Source organism: Protopterus annectens, chromosome 2.part1 (assembly GCF_019279795.1).
Source record: "Protopterus annectens isolate FY-2018-M chromosome 2.part1, PAN1.0, whole genome shotgun sequence".
Taxonomy (NCBI): Eukaryota; Metazoa; Chordata; order Ceratodontiformes; family Protopteridae; genus Protopterus; species Protopterus annectens.
In genome coordinates, this window is record NC_056729.1 from 1,612,783,698 (window position 1) to 1,612,801,664 (window position 17,967).

The window sequence follows — 17,967 nt, forward strand, 5'->3', positions numbered from 1 at the left end:
CAGGCTCTGTGGAACCTAGTCGGACATTCCCGGTCAACAAATGTTAAATAAATAAAAAAAAAATAAAAAATAAAAATATTCATAATGGATATGCACACCTCGAGAATAGTAGCCCAACATAATGCATCAGAGATACTTCAGGTACAACTAACACTGGGTAAAACTGCAATCCAGGTTGTAGCTTGCTACAGATCCCCCACCATGTCCCAAGACTCCCACTCCACATTCCTAAACACACTGGAAAATATTAGGGTACAACCCAATACCCTTATACTGGGAGACTTTAACTATCCCTCCATTAAATGGGAAAATTACTCATGTACCAACACACTTGCTCAACGTTTTCTGGAATTCATTAATTCCAATGCCCTGGACCAACTCATTCTTACCCCCACCAGGGGTAGAAACATCCTTGACCTGGTCATTACTAACATGGGTGACTGTTGCTCTACGCCAGTAATCAAGTCCTCCCTGCTCAGATCTGACCACAAGCTAATCACTATGGATATCCACATCCCACCCTCACCCCCCCCCCAAAAGGAAACCACCGTAAAAAACTTCTCTAAAGCCAATTTTAGGCTTCTAAAAATAGAGGTGGCTAACTTCACGACACCCATGCAAATGGAAAATAGGTGCATGACTGCTGAATCATACACCAATGCACTATATGTGCACATACACAAGTGCATGGAACAGGCCATACCAAACAGAACCAAGACATTCTCCTCCAAAAAAGGAAGCCAATCTGGTGATCCCCTACTATAAACAAATTCTACAACAGAAGGAAAAAAACTGTTGCAGAAAAGGGTGAAGTCCCAAGACTGGAAAAACTCCTTTGTTAGCCTCAGCAAAAAACTGAGATCCATCATCAAATCCTCTAAAGCTAGCTATGAAAACAAAATTGCCGCAGATTCTAAAGACAACCAGAAGGCATTCTATAGTTATGTCAAGAATCTACATGGCAATGCTCAGATCTTCTCTGAGTTACAGCACAATGGCAATACATATACAGAACCAACTGATATTGCCACCATATTGGCAGACAGGTTCATTGCGAACTTTACTCCCTTTTTACCCCCTAAAGGGCCTATCACAATACCTGAGGAATGCCAAGTCCCTATTATCACGGCTACACAGGTAAAAACCGCACTGTCCAAAGCCAAGAATACAGCTTCCATGGGACCTGATAATATCTCTGGCTGTGTTCTACATGAATTACAAAGTGAACTGGCATCACACCTGAGTACCCTGTTCAATCACAGCCTCATTTCAGGCTTTGTTCCTATCAAATGGCACACTGCTATGGTCATCCCACTGCACAAAGGGGGAGTGACTACAGACCCTGGGAAATACCACTCCATTAGCCTGACGAGTCTGATATGTAAGGCTATGGAGCTCATCATCATGGACTTTATAAATAGAGACATAGGGAATCTCCAAATTCCGGACCCCATGCAGTATGGGTTTGTGAAAGGTAGATCATGCCTGCTCAGCCTGATAGACTTCTTTGAGTCTGTCACCAGAGCTGTGGATGAGGGCAAGGTAGGTCACACAGCCTACCTAGATCTTGCCAAGGCCTTCAACACCATCCCTCACTCAGGAATCATGGATAGACTCACTAAACTAGGCATAAACCCCTCTCTAATAAGATGGGTTGCCAACTGGCTCACTGATAGAACCCACACTGTGAAAGTAGCAGACTCAAAATCTGACTACCGACCAGTTACAAGTGGTGTCCCACAGGGATCGGTCCTAGGTCCTCTCCTGTTTGGCATCTACTTCTCTGAGGTTCAAGCCAACACAAAGGGACTCTGGCTGACCAAGTTCGCAGATGATTGCAAACTGGGAGCCATTATTGATTCTCCAATTGATGTAGACATTCTACAAAAAGGCTTCACTGACACCAATGGCTGGTGTCAGAACCATGGCTTTAAGCTAAATGCCAAACAGTGCATTGTCATTCCCGTTGGGAAAAAATCAGTGCCCATGAACTACCACATAGGTGATAGTACACTAAACATGGAAGGTGTGATAAGAGACCTGGGGACACAGGTTGACACCAACCTCTCCTTTGATAACCACATTGCCACTGTAGTCAGAAAGTCCTTCTATGTGGCACATCTCATTACAAAAGGTTTCTCATCCAGGAAGAAAGAGGTCATAATCACTCGCTACTCATCCCTCATTAGATTTATTATAGAATACAATGCCCCATTTGGTATGTGCCTCACTAGACACCTACAACAACTGGAAAGGCCAGAAAAATACCTCACTAAGAGGATCTTAGGCCTTAGACACATGCCCTATATGGATAGACTCAAAAAACTCCAGCTATACGCTGTCTTTTATTGCCTACTTATAGGCAATCTCTGCTTGACCTACAAAGCCATGTCTGACCCAGAGCTGCTAGATATGTTACACCTAAAGAAATCTGAATCCCTCCATGCCACACGCTCCAAGGACTTAAACCTCATTACCACAAAAAACAGAATGTGGTGGAGGGACAGGTTCCTAACCCAGAAACTACCCATACTCTGGAACAAACTTCCCATTCACGTCAAGCAGAGCACTTCACTGGCCCTCTTTAAGAGAAATCTTGATGAGTGGGTGGGCAATAGGAAGTTCACCCCAGGGATCACTTCAATGGCCTTGCTTAACAGGGGCACTGGGAACTAACTTTGGGCGGCATGATGCCAGGAAATCTTCTTGGGCTAGGCTTATATAGACTCCAGGACCATTAGACTAGTACACATCTATGAACCTATAAGTCAGCAGTTCAGTGAATGTAGTTCCTTCTAGTTCATATACAGGAATCCATCTTAAAGGTAGGGGGCTTCACTAATGTGCAGTTCCTATAATTTTCAGTTAAACAGTAAGATTGTGGCATGTCAGGGGGTTTGCCTTGTCCTCCGAAATGCAACAGTATTGCAGTTAGAATATGCAAGTAACACAAGTGTTAGTGGAGGTGTAACCATTCTCATGTTTGGGAGTACGCAAAGGCTTGCCCTCCTGAAAAAATGCTTTTTTACTGATTTTGATCTTCTTTTGAATGTTGAATATGTTTCACAAAAAAAGTGATGTTTCTGTCACAATCCCTTACTGCTGTGGAGATACAATCAGTGGTGCAAAGCACTTGAAAATGATACCCAGTGTCACAAGAAAAGACCTGGCAGCATTGTGCTCATCTGCAGCTCCTGGAAACAGATCTCTAACCTTTTAACTTTGGAATCAGGGACAGAGCAAAATAGCTAGGGAAAACGCCCTAAACTAAGGACAGTTTTTAAATACTTTTGCAATTAACTTGGAATACCTTATAAAAATCCAGTTTTAGCAGGTATGGAGCAAAGTTTTGAGCCATAAGACAGTTAAGACATTTCCTTGGGAACTTTAAACAGGAGCACCTCCCATAATGCATAACAGCCAGAAACTTAACAAGAACTCAGAAGGCTCCAGTCCTGGACCCTCCTACGGGGTTAATCATGTGGTGCCAGAACATTCCAGATGCAAGTATACCCAGAAACAAGTATATGTCTCTTAGAAATGGTATTGGGATGCATGGAGTCATGTCATTTTGTTGAAACACTACTGTAGAATAATTAAGATTCAAAGCTTCTTTTTTATTTATTGTTTTCATAGTTGTATATACTAGGTTAATGACTACCAAGGCCTTTATAAGCCTAGCCATGCAACCCAATCCAATTGCATATCCTTGTAACATGTGAGTCTAAATTGGAGAGGGATGTTTGTTAGCAGGTTACTAAAAAGTTATGTGGGTGTATATTAGGTAGGGAATGTTTACTGCCAGACTCTGTCTATAGGACACATGGAGACCAGCCTATGGGTGAATTTAGGATTTCCCATCCTATGTTAGTTAGGGAATGTTTACTGTCGGCCTCTTTCTAAAAGAGACATGGGGTCTAGCCAGGGATGAATTTACAATTATGCATCCAATGATCAAGGTTACATTTGAATATGATTAGGGATGGACTCCGCTTCACATGGATGGGGAGTACGGGGATCATTTGAGACACATATCTGCCTTGTCAGCATGTTCTAGTTATGTCACAAGCAAAGTTTAAATCCCTGGATCTAGTGTTTCTGTCTTGTTCATTTTGCAAATGTGCAAAAGATCCATCAGGGCTGGATCTAAGGATGCCTTATATGTAAGCACAGATCGCATCTCACCAACCTGTAGAAGAATGAATATAGAGACAGGGCTCTTAGGTAATCAGTATAGGACAATGTGTTATACCCTGGATTCTCTTGGTGAGGTACTTCTGTGGGTATTCCAACTGTTTCATTTGCCTTGACAGGTAGATGCTGAAGGAGCCATTGTGCTCAATGATATATCGGATAAGGGATGAGTAGAGTGGTACTATAACCTGGACCTGGATACATTATCCTTACTTATAAGCTGAGCAACATAAAATGACTTTCATACTACTTTGGCTACGTATTGATCAAAGACCTGATTACTGTCTACATATGTTCCCAAATCTCTAACTACTGAGTCAACTCTTAGGGGTGTATTATAAATGGAATAATTTGCCTGGGTGGACATTTCCCAAAAGGCACTATAATGCACTTTTTTGCATTGAGTTTTAATCTGTAGCTTTGTCATCAGTCATTTATCTGCATTAAACCCTCTTGTAGGATGTGGGTGTCAAGGGGAGAATTTATGATAGCTCCCAATTTGCAGTTGCCTGTGAACATTTTGAGACAGGGGCCTTTGACATTAGCCTTGGCCTTTGAGAACGAGATACCAAACAGGAGTGGGCCCAGCATGGAGCCCTGTCATACTCCAGCGATGACCTGTCTCTTGGTGGAGATGGTCTCACCAGTCCTGACTACTTGAATCCTATCAGTTTGCCAGCTGGCAATCCAGTGAGTTATGTATGGATTTATGCCTAGTTCAGTGAGTTTGTCCACAATATCTGAGTGAAGTATTTTATTGAATGTACAGAACAAGACCTGAGGTAAACCAAGAAGTAAACCCATCGAGCTACACCAAAAGTTGTAAAATGTAATGAATGAAACGCTTTTCGTCTGCACTGTATGCAGACTTCTTCAGATACAACATTAAAATCTTTTACCACACTTATAAGGGTGGATTCAGGTATATTCATTTACCCAATTAAACAAGACAATCAATTAAGCAGTCAAGTATCCTAGGATACAACAATCATTTAAAATGCAACAACTCCACCTTCTTAAAAAATTTAAGGTAAAATTTAAACTCCCACTTACAAACATAAATAATAACATATAATCTTATAACTTACTTTGTGTTGAATGTGTGCTCAATGAGTCTCACAAAAGCTGTTATTCTATACCCTATCGCAAGTTAAAAAACAACAATAAATGTAAATAAAAAAATATAAATAATGAATGATAATGAATAATGAATTGTAAGTTCTAAGATGTAAATAAGAACTTACATATCTACTAACAGTGTCTAATATAATACCAATGACATTAATTTTGCTGTTATTAAACACACAGCAGATTCATCTCTGCAAACTTTTAAGTTTAAGAATGCTACTTATTGAACATGATTTATTTAAACCTGGGGATATGTAAGCATTTAACCTAATCTGCCATTTAAGTTCTAATTCTGCTAACAACAATGGTGATGGGGCACCCCTTTTATTTTCATGTATTTGATCGATAACCAAGAACTTAAAACTATGTTCCATATAGTTGGAAATATGCTTGACAAGTGCATTATCCTGTTTTTTCTTGCTTATAGCATACTGGTGTTCATAAATTCTTTCCCGGCGTCTCCGCTCCATCTTTCCTACATAAAACGCGGGGCATCCTTGGCACTTAGCCAAATATACAACCATTTTTGCGTTACAGTTAGATCTACATCTCAGTTTTTATTCAATACTTTGCACTACAAACCTGTTACTCTCTGCTATGTATCTGCACTGGTTGCAGTTTTGACATTTAAACATTCTCAATGTTTTTGAATGGGTGACACAAGGTTGTTCTAAAAGCGATTTCAAATTTTTACCTTTCCTAAATGTTACAGGATGGTCACCCATCTTGGTATAAACCATGGGGTTACCTTTAAATAAACCCCAATTTTTACAAATGATGTCAATGTAATTATAACTGTGCATATTATATGTCAAAATAAGCCTTGGCCCTGAATGTTTTGAATTTTTTGATGTACTTGATAGATATGCCAATCCGGCCGTCTTTGTGGCATCTGTGTTAGTTGTCCGTGCTGGCTGTGTTAATTTAATGTTCAATATAGGTTTATATACACCATTCAACCTTTTGTTTTTCACTTCATTGATTAAATCATGTGTTAAGGTTGTAGGATAACCTCTATGCATAAACATACTCTTTAATAATTTACACTCATCATGGAAATCTTCTTCCTGGCTCACAATACAGGCTGCTCTAACTAACTGTCCTTTAATTACTGACCGTTTCTGGTAGTTAGGGTGACAGCTTGTAAAATGTAAAAAAGAGTTAGAGTATGTATTTTTCCTATGAACACTAGCCACATAACTTTTCATCTCATTATTCTTAGCCAACCAGATGTCAAGGTAGCCTATAGCTTCATTACTATAAGTAGAAGTAAAACATAGGAAATGAGTAGAGGCATTAAACGAGTCCAGTAACATTTTGCTGATCATGGCGTCACCTTTAAGTAGGATAAAGATATAATCTAAATAACGTGTATAAAACACAATATGGTACATAAGGGTGGGATTTGTGAAGACGTGCTCTTTTTTCCAGTGGGCCATTACCAAATTGGCTATACTGGCCCCACAAGGGGAACCCATGGCGACACCAACCTTCTGTAAATAGAAGTTGTCGCCTAGCATGAAATAATTGTTATACAATATTATTTCAAGCAGTCCAATCACAAGAGATATCTCTTTATCTGTAGCTCCATTTTTCTTTAACACAAAGCTCACCCATTCAATTCCTGTATCTTGAGGTATACAGGTGTACAAATCCTTCACGTCTACTGTGAGGAAATTGTAACTGGGGTCAAAATCTAACTTATCCATCTTCTCTAGGAACGACCATGAATCTTTGCAAATTTGGTGTTCGAATAACAGATATTTTTGCAGAATAGAGTCTACAATTTTAGCACAGGAATAAGTGGGAGAACCCCGTCCATCCACTAATGGTCTCATGGGAGGACTCATCAAATCTTTATGCATTTTGGGTATACCAAACAAATATGGAAACCTAGGATATGTGGTAGTCATGAAATTAAAAAATTCTTGTTGTATTCTACCCTCAATGAACATATCCTCTATACTGTTTTTAATAATGGCATATGCCCTATTAACTTCTGATCTCGAGCTCAATTCATATGAAGGATTATCCAAAAGCTTTAACATGCATTCAAAATAATCTGTACTATCAAAGACTACCACACCACCACCTTTGTCTGGTTTACAAATGCGGATGTCATGTGTCTTAATGTACTCAAGATGTTCTCGCTCTATTCTACTAGTATGATCATTGCTGTAACTATTATGAGAATGTTCAAATCTCTGTCTTATATCTAATTCACACATCTGTTCAAAAATCTGCACTAATGGGTGCAAAGGAGGGTTATACGTACTAGAAACTCTGAATGGATCAATATCCGTAACATCTATATTGCCACCCATCATCAAGTTAAAGTTTAGTTTCCGTGTGAAAACTTTAACACCTATTATAGCTTTTACTATGTCAAACTTCTGTCTAGGAACATATGTATATCCTTTTGATAAAAAATCTGCTATGTCAGTGGTAATTGTCACAGAAGAAAAATTGTATACTTTAAAGTCACCCATAGAGTTAGTGATAATGACAGGTTTCACATCCGTACGTGTTAATAAAACTTCATATTCTCTATTATATACATCAGAATTAACATTAGATTCATTCGAACTCGAGACCAAAAAACTTTTGTCATAATCAAAACAGAGATCAGTCGATCCTACATATATACTATTAATTTCAACAGAAATGCTCATTATGTCCTGTGTTTCTTGGACCTCTGTTTGTTCATTTTGTTCAAATGAAAATTGTTCTGTTGTTTGGGTATGGCCCCAGATCGGCTGGTATCCTGAAAATTTTGAAAATTCTGATTAGAGTTCTGTTGCCCAACATTACCCTGTTGTTGATTGCGGTTTTGGAGTCTTTCACTCCTCCTAACGTCTGTCTCCATTTGGGAGTTGTTAGTGTCCAAACCTCCATTAATACTGTGTAACGTGTCATCAGATTTGAGCATACGCTTATCATGTTGGTTTAAATTATTGGTCATGGTGGTACCATTATTTCCTAAAATCCCCTTCTGGGAACCAGCCAGTCCCTGCCAAATTTGTGCTGACGATGGAATAGGGTAAGCAGTACCTTCACCATAAGCTTTACATTCGCGGTCAAGTTTTTTTACTTTATTGCATTTAAGTTTCTCTAAATACTGATCTATACTGGTAAAAGTGCGACTATATTCATACCTGTATCTAGTAAATTAATTATGGAGTTTGATACTCAAGTCCAACTCAGTTACTTGTTTACTTAGATTGTTCACCCACACAGAATAGTGTTTTACCATTAATTCTAGTAGTTCAAATCCTTGCCTATCAAATAATGCAATTAACTCTGTGTGAAACACAGAGTTAGGTACCAGTCCTGTGGGAAACTGATAGTGCCTTGTAGGAAAGACGGAGCGGAGACTCCGGGAAAGAATTTATGAACACCGGTATGCTATAAGCAAGAAAAAAACAGGCTAAAGCACTTGCCAAGCATATTTCCAACTATATGGAACATAGTTTTAAGTTCTTGGTTATTGATCAAATACATGAAAATAAAAGGGGTGCCCCATCACCATTGTTGTTAGAAGAATTAGAACTTAAATGGCAGATTAGGTTAAATGCTTACATATCCCCAGGTTTAAATGAATCATGTTCAATAAGTAGCATTCTTAAACTTAAAAGTTTGCAGAGATGAATCTGCTGTGTGTTTAATAACAGCAAAATTAATGTCATTGGCATTATATTAGACACTGTTAGTAGATATGTAAGTTCTTATTTACAACTTAGAACTTACAATTCATTATTCATTATCATTCATTATTTATATATTTTTATTTACATTTATTGTTGTTTTTTAACTTGTGATAGAGTGTAGAATAACAGCTTTTGTGAGACTCATTAAGCACACATTCAACACGAAGTAAGTTATAAGATTATATGTTATTATTTATGTTTGTAAGTGGGAGTTTAAATTTTACCTTTAATTTTTTAAGAAGGTGGAGTTGTTGCATTTTAAATGATTGTTGTATCCTAGGATACTTGACTGCTTAATTGATTGTCTTCTTTAATTGGGTAAATGAATATACCTGAATCCACCCTTATAAGTGTGGTAAAAGATTTTAATGTTGTATCTGAAGAAGTCTGCATACAGTGCAGATGAAAAGCGCTTCATTCATTAAATTTTACAACTTTTGGTGTAGCTCGTTGGGTTTACTTCTTGGTTTTCCTCAGGTCTTGTTCTGTGGATTTATTTGTGGTTTGTTAGTTCTGTAATTCAGAAATTTTATTGAATGTCTTAGCTAGATCTAGGTAGGCTGTATGTACCATTTTCCCCTTTATCCAGTGCCTTAGTTACCTTCTCAAAGAAAAAAGAAAACAGGCACAAACATGGAGCTGAGAAAACACTGTAAAAGCAAGGAAACCACAGTAGGTAATCCACGAAGAATATTTATTAAGAAACGGATCCACAAAGCTTTCGTCCCTGCACAATCAGGAACTTCATCAGAATAAAGCAATTCCTGCAATAGATCAAAATTAAAATAGTAAAATTAGTCACAAGATCATAAAAACACCCCCCCGCTTCCCCTTTATTTACATATGTAATAAATAAGCAAAACATCAGTATAAAAAACATATTAAATATGAACATTTGAAACAAAGATATAATAATTTACTCTTCCTATGTAAAATCATCAGGCCTTAATGATTCATTTTCAATTGCATGTTTTTTAAACTTAAAAGCATTAGAGAGATGATCTTAAATGATTTTATATGATTAGAGTAAATTATATCTTCGTTTCAAATGTTCATATTTAATATGTTTTTTACACAGATGTTGTGCTTGTTTATTACATATGTAAATAAAGGGGAAGAGGGGGTGTGTTTTTAGGACCTTGTGACTAATTTTACTATTTTAATTTTGATCCATTGCAGGAATTGCTTTATTCTGATGAAGTTCCTGATTGTGCAGGGACGAAAGCTTTGTGGATCTGTTTCTTAATAAATATTCTTCGTGGATTACCTACTGTGGTTTCCTTGCTTTTACAGTGTATTCTCAGCTCTGTGTTTGTTCCTGTTTTCTTGTTTTTTGTGGTTTTTGGTGCTGTTTATTCACCTTCTCAAAGAAGTTTACCAGATTAAGTAGGTGTGACCTCCCTTGACAAAACAAAACTAAGATGGGTCCAGAGTCTGTAGCTTGCCAATGTCTTTGTTGATCATTTCCATGATAATTCATTGCATGGCTTTGCATATTAGACTATTTAGACTAATGGGTCTGAAGTTTCTGGGGACCGTTCATTCCTTACCTTTGTGAAATCCTTAATTTGCTTGGTACATAGCCTGTTTTCAGGCTGTAGTTGAAAAGTAACACAGGTAGTCACGATAGGTCATGTTTCAGGCTATTTAGGAGACAGCCTGGAATATTGTTGGGCCTAATTGAGGCAGTGTGTTTGGCCTTATTTTGCACCTTTATAACCTGCTCCCTGCTGATAGCTGGAGGGGTTATGCTGGTAGGAATTTCAAGGAGGGTGCTGGGAGGTAGGAGCTGATGTTTGAGTTGAATTTGTTGGTCAGCAGATTCACTATGTCACCCTGCTCGTTGAAGATGGTAACATTTACTACCAGCTCTGCACACTGTTGTGTGTTACTTTTGAGGTTTCAGACATGGCTTTAGATGGCTTTGTGGTTCTCTTTAGCCTGAGAAGCTATCTTGACCTTGTAACTGGCCATGTTAGATTTAATTAGTCCTCATGGTTTCCTCTTTAGTTTAATTAGTGAGCTGTTGTCATTATGAGAGTTAATCTTTCTAACTTTGGCCATCATTTTTTCCCCTTTTGTTACATACCCTGAGGTAAGGAGTCAACCAGTGTGGTTTGTTTTGGGGGGGTTGTTTTGGGCTTACTTCTGGTAGGTACAGCAGTCTCTATACAACCATTTACATAACTGTACAGTGTTTGTGTGAGCAATTCTGCATAGGCGGTTGTGAACTCAAGGGTTAGGAGGAGCAATGAATTTTGACAAACTACCACTTAAACAGGATGTAGTTTGCTTTAGAATAGTTTCTAACTGTAAAGCGGCAGAACTTCTTCCAAACAACTTTAATAATAAAGCAACATAGCTAGAAACATAATAAAAATAAAACTCAATAAAAACAACTGCTGTCATCCTGTTACTCACAAGACTTCATCAGATAAAACAGTTAAAATGCCATATAAAGTCAAAAATATGATATAGCACCACCTCAGGAATAAAAGTCCCGTGTAGAAGCAAATGAATATGAAAATAATAACAAATACTGACAGCATCCACGGGTCTAACAAGGCAGTTCTGTATTTCTTCTGGAGAATTATATAAAATAATCACAAAATGTTCAAAGAACGAAAAACAGAAACAAAAATCCGTAATTTAAAACGCATTTAATGGCATAAACGGTAAGCGCTTTCACCATATAGGCTTCATCAGACCTTAAAAATTGTACAAACGACACTGGTTTAAATAGCTTTCATTACTCAAATTAATGACATCATTTCCTATTAATTAAATAATTACCAAACTACAATTCAGAATATATAAATAATAAATAAAATGTAAAAACTAAAAAACAATCTAAGAATTACTTAATATCATAAACCAAATCATACATACAATATACAACTGCCACTCTCTACGGCCAATAGATATAAAAAACAATTACAAACCCTAAACAATATATTGGTAGTGAGAGATGCTAAAATTGTGCCTACTGTGGCTCATAACATACCTTTGTTCTCATATTAGAGGAAATAGACTTAAACATGCATTCAAAAAAGCTATTAACAGTGTAACTGGCTAACTGATAAATAAGGTTCAAAATGAACGCCAATATTACCACATTGAACATTAAAAACAACAGTTTACAAAAAAACCTAATCTGTAAATAAAAAATGTATCAATAACTGGATAACCAAAAACTAAATGCTAAAATTATGTGCTCTGTGACCCTTTAAACACTTTTAATCTCCTATTACATAAAATGGGTTTCAAAGGTACTTTATCATTCAGCCCGGGCATTCTATCGGCTCTATATCTGATTATTTCTATATCATTTTATTTCACAGCGTTCGGTGTAATTACTAATATTGTATGTATGATTTGGTGTATGATATGGATGCTGTCAGTATTTGTTATTATTTTAAAATGCCATATAGTTTAAAAAAAAACACCATTTGGTCACCTGACAGTTAAAAGATGCAGCTTCATTAAAGATTCAAAGTAAAACACATCTTTTCCCTATCTCTTTATATCCAACATTACCAAAACACCAGTAATAAAAACCAATATGTTTTCTTTAAATGAAAAATAGCAGTTTTAAATAATAGTGATATATATATATATATATATATATATATATATATATATATATATATATATATATATATATATATATATATATATATATATATATATATATATATATATACATATATATATATATATATACATATATATATATATATATACATATATATATATATTCATATATATATATATATATATATATATATATATATATATATATATATATATACACACACACACACACACACACACACACACACACACACACACATATATATATATATATATATATATATATATATATATATATATATATATATATATATATATGGGTTCCCTTCAGAGGATCGAAGTTTTAAAACTTCAAATTTCATATGGCCGAGACAATATGATCAAAGTTTTAAAACACTGAACATTTTGAACGGAGATCTCCATACAGCGTGGAACAGGAAATGTTCCCTTTTCCTCGCTGTAGTGCGATCTCGGAGTTGGTATATTTAAATAGCAGGAAGTGTGGGGGGTGCAGGGGGGCTTGCCCCCCTGTAAAAATGTCCAGGAAAATGTTTTGTCTTCTTTTTGTTTCAGGTGTTTGAAGTTTTGAAACTTCAATCATATGATCTCGGCCATATGAAATTTGAAGTTTTAAAACTTCAGTCATCTGAAGTGAATCCATATATATGTATAAAATAAACATATCATATTTATCTCTCCAAAGCTTTCATTTTCAAAATATATGCAATAGAATAATATTCATTTATTTCTGGCCATCCATAAGAATTAAAATAAAGTTGCCAAAACAATTCTCTCATTTCTAGGAGCAATGTCCAAGCTCCTCCTCTTTTATTTGGTACAACTTGTTCTATTACTGTGAACTTAAATTCATGCCCTGGAAAACTTAGTACATGCTTAGCCAGTGCATTTGTTAGTTTACCCTTTTTAATATCATAAGTATGTAAATCTGGTCTTAAGCATATGCTCTGTTTTGCCTATATAATATTGACAGCTTCGGCATAATGCTGCATATACTACTCCTTTTGTCAGATAATTAATATTTCTTATTGGTTTAAACACCCATCCTTTTATCTCATACTGTACACCCACCTTAATATATTTGCAATAATGGCATTTTCTAAATTTGTATATTTTTTTTCATATTTTTATTTTTATTTAGATTTATTTTTATTTTATTTTAGTACATACATAGCCAGTGTTAGGCACCTGTCAAACCCGCAGCCATGGGGAGCCACCAATTATTTCCCCGCAAATGAGTCCCCCTATGCAGCTGCTGCAGTTTTCTCTGTCCCCTCCATTCGTTGCACAGCAAAGCACCTTGTGGCTGTCCACATGGCTGTGTGACATCACCACGAGATTGCAAACTTTTTTTTTTCCTTGCCTGTGAGATGAACTCAATGCATGCAATCAGGTCCACTTCAATGAAACAAAGAACCTGATTGGCTGCAGCAGCCAGGAAAGTAAGTTGTCTTTTTTTTTTTTTTTTTTTTTTTTTTTTTTTTAGATTTGTAATTGGAATAAGTTTGATTCTTGGCTGCAGCACCTTCTGTGTGAAGTCTGCATGTCCTCCCCACGGTCCAGTGACATTTGAAGATATGCAGATAGGTGCATGCGTGAATGGGTGTGCCTACTTTGAAGGCTGGATGTTGGGCTGGCAACTCGGCACCATAAAAATCAACTGCTAATCATTAGCAGACCAGACTTCTGCTGTGGCGAACCCTAACCGGGAAAAGTCGAGAGAACTGTAATGGTCTGAAGAAGTCTCGCTAACAGCTAGATGAAAAGCGCTTTATGTAAATAAAAGATTTTTTCATTTTAAGTGGTAACCGTTTCTACAGTTTAGCAGCTTGGATGGTGTTTGGTGTTGTGTGCTCTCCGGCTGGTTCGTGTAGATTTCCAGAACTGTAATAATGTCCAACATGTCATTCTACAGTGAATTTATGTAAGAAATTGTTGGGTGTGGTTAATGCTACACAGATGATAACTCTTCTATTATTAGATTAAAACACATGCTGGATTGCAAATTTAAAATCAAATATGAAACACATATCACCAAGAGGATCACAATGGGATGTGATCATGTCGCACAAAGGAAAGAAAGACTTTTTATTATAGTGGTACTGAATTTAACTGAGCTTTTTATCATTTTTAAGCACTTTATATTTCTAATAAAATGAAATATCTGGTATTCAACCCACATAAGGTTAGCTAGAATAATCCATGTTTCAAATGCTGAATATAGAAGACTCAAATTAAAAAACATACCAAGTGATGAGTTTTCACAGACCACTGGAGTTGACAATAGTTTGGTAGATGGCTCTTTCCTTTCCATTATTAATGCAATCTGAATATGCCTAGTTGAACAGCTACAGTACAATATATGAATGATAAAAAAAATTTCTTCAACTGATTGCTAGTAAAGAATAAACACTGCTGCTTCAGTAATCCTTGCAATAACTACATACTTCATCAAACATAAATGACATTTCAATAAATATAATGAAAGCTTACCTCATTACATTCTGTCAAAGTTAACAAACTGATACAAACCTGCAAAGCCTGAGATCAACAAAGTGAATGTACTCACTGACTTAAGTGCATTGGCAAGTAGCTTAATTTCAAAAAGTGTATCATTTATATATTAGTCAATTAAAAAATAACGTACTACACTTACAGTTTATAAGAACAAAAGACAACATATTATTAAAGTCATTATCTAATGCAGTTGTAAGACACAGGTTAGGGTATGTATGCTTAGTGTGATCTCCACAGGTTCAGAGTTTCATAAGTGATTACTAGGCTAATGACACAAGAGCCTTTACAAGCCTAATCAATAATACCCTGGACATGACACTATATCTTAATTCCCCAGATAAGTGATGGGATAGTATTGGGGTTGGTGGTGTGGTGGTGCAGTGGTTAGCATTGTTGCCTCATAGCAAGAGGTTCTCTGGTTTGATTCTTGGTTCAGGTGCCTTCTGTGCGGAATCTGCATGTCCTCTCTGCATTTGCATGTGTTTCCTCTGGATGCTCCATTTCCTCCCACATTCCAAAGACATGCAGTAGGTGGATTGGGTGTTTCTTGAATATAGTAGATGACCACATGAGACTCACCAAACTTAAGGTATTGGCAGGTGTGTGAATTATTCTTAAACCAGCGTAGCCAGCTATTATATTACCTCCCCCCTTACACAGTTTAAAAATTATAACAATGTACAGCTCACATTTGTTGAATAGAATTTATGTTGATATTAGGATTACAGAAAACAGGGCATTTACTTGTGCAGCTACCAAACATGAGATATTTGCTTTAGCAAGCCATTTCTTTTTGGCTACTTGTGAGGTTACTTAAGAAGGTTACAAAAGACCAAGGCACAATGAAAAAACAATAAATAAAGTGCCACCGACTGCTGGAGACAAACTGGATGAAGTTAATGGTTTATTTGATAATCCACAAAGGTCACGTCAAACAAGTGAGCATTAACGCCTTAAATACAACTGCGTTTTCGTCCTACTACACTGACTTCTTCAGATAACCTCTGACTAAAAACTGAGCCTTTTATACATAAATTAAATAATAGGTTAACCAATCATACAAATACATTAATTAAAAAAGCTGATTACTAAGTTTCTTTAAAAACCCTTTTCTATTAAATCAGTAATGTTCAATGTAAAAACAAGAATTAACTAAGACCTTTTATAAACTAAAACCATTTGATGTGAAATTCAATTTGTGGTCTTTAATAACACTTTTTCACCATGAATAAATAGTTAAAATCCTAAGTATAAATAAATTATCTTAAAAAATGAAAAAATACTAGAATAAGCATAAAATAAGCATAAAATAAATGAGAATAGCCTGCCATCTGCTAGTTATGTTACAAATTACATATTAGAACTTTATAATTTTCCTGCTTTTAATTTTAAAAGTGGTACAATGGAAATGAATTCATTAAGACCTGGGGGGCTGGTGGCATCAAGAGAGATTTGCCACCATAATTCTCTAAATTCCAAAGTCTCTTCCCACAACCCACCCCTCACATCTTTCTTAACTTATTCTAGAACCATGAAATGGAATTTTGCATTGGGACAGACCGTGGTGTGTTTATAGAGAGCATTTGTTTCCTTTTTATTGACATTTCATATTTATGTTCATAAATTCTCCTTTTTAATATTCTCTCTGTTTTTCCCACATAGAAAGAATTACATTCTGAGCATAAACCTATATAAACCACTCCCTTGGTCTCACAATTAAAATAATCATTACTAATAATCCACCTCTGTCTACTTTCTAGGAAGATTTTTTCGGTGTCAATAATGTTGCTACATTGTGCACAATGCCCACATTTGAATGTACCCTTCCTAATCCTAGTTGATTTACAAGGGCCTTTATATTCCAACAATTTCTTAAAAGAATTTGAATTCTTATACACAACGTTGCAATCAACTCTATTGATTAGTTCCAAGTCAGTCGAACTAATGAACATGGCCCATTCCTTTTCAACAACCTTTCTTGTAATATTAATGTTAAAGGCATTGTATTCAAGAACTAGTGCTTGCCTATAATCAGGTTGATTAGTAGAAGGGGGGTTAGGGCTCAATGAAAATTATGAATTACATTAATAAGGGTCCTATTTCCAAGGATGGGCTTAAATCTACATTCTCTCCAATCCATTACCTCCTTCTTAATTTTATCAATTAATTCCTGGGGATATCCTCTTTCTAAAAACATTTTGCTAAGTAAATTACATTCGTCCATAAAATCAGCATCCAGGGTGGTCATACTACTTCCTCTGACAAATTGTCCCTTCACAATATTCTTTTTACAGTAATAAGGATGTGCACTTTGATAGTGTAGAAATGAATTACAAAAGGTGGGTTTTCTAAATATTCTAGATTCAAATCTACCATTCCTCTTGTATATTTCCACATCCAAAAATTGTAACTTCTCAGGGGAAACATTGAAAGTAAATTTCAAAAATTTAGTTGTTTCACCTAAATATATCTTAAATTCTTCTAATTTCGTAATACCCCGTCCATAAAATTACTATATCATCCAGGAATCTTCGATATAATTCCCAACATGACTGAAACCTGTATTCTAGAATGTATGATTCCTCCCACCTAGACAACACCAAATTAGCATAGGTGGGGGCACAGGCTGCACCCATTGCAACACCCCTAACTTGTTTGTAAAACTCCCCACAAAAATTTAGGAAGTTATACTTAAGGACTATGTCCATTAGTGATGCACAAACCACTTTGTCATTATGTGACAATGTGTCATTTTGAAACACAGTCTCCTCAAACATTTCCATCCCTTCCAAGTGGGGGATACTAGAAA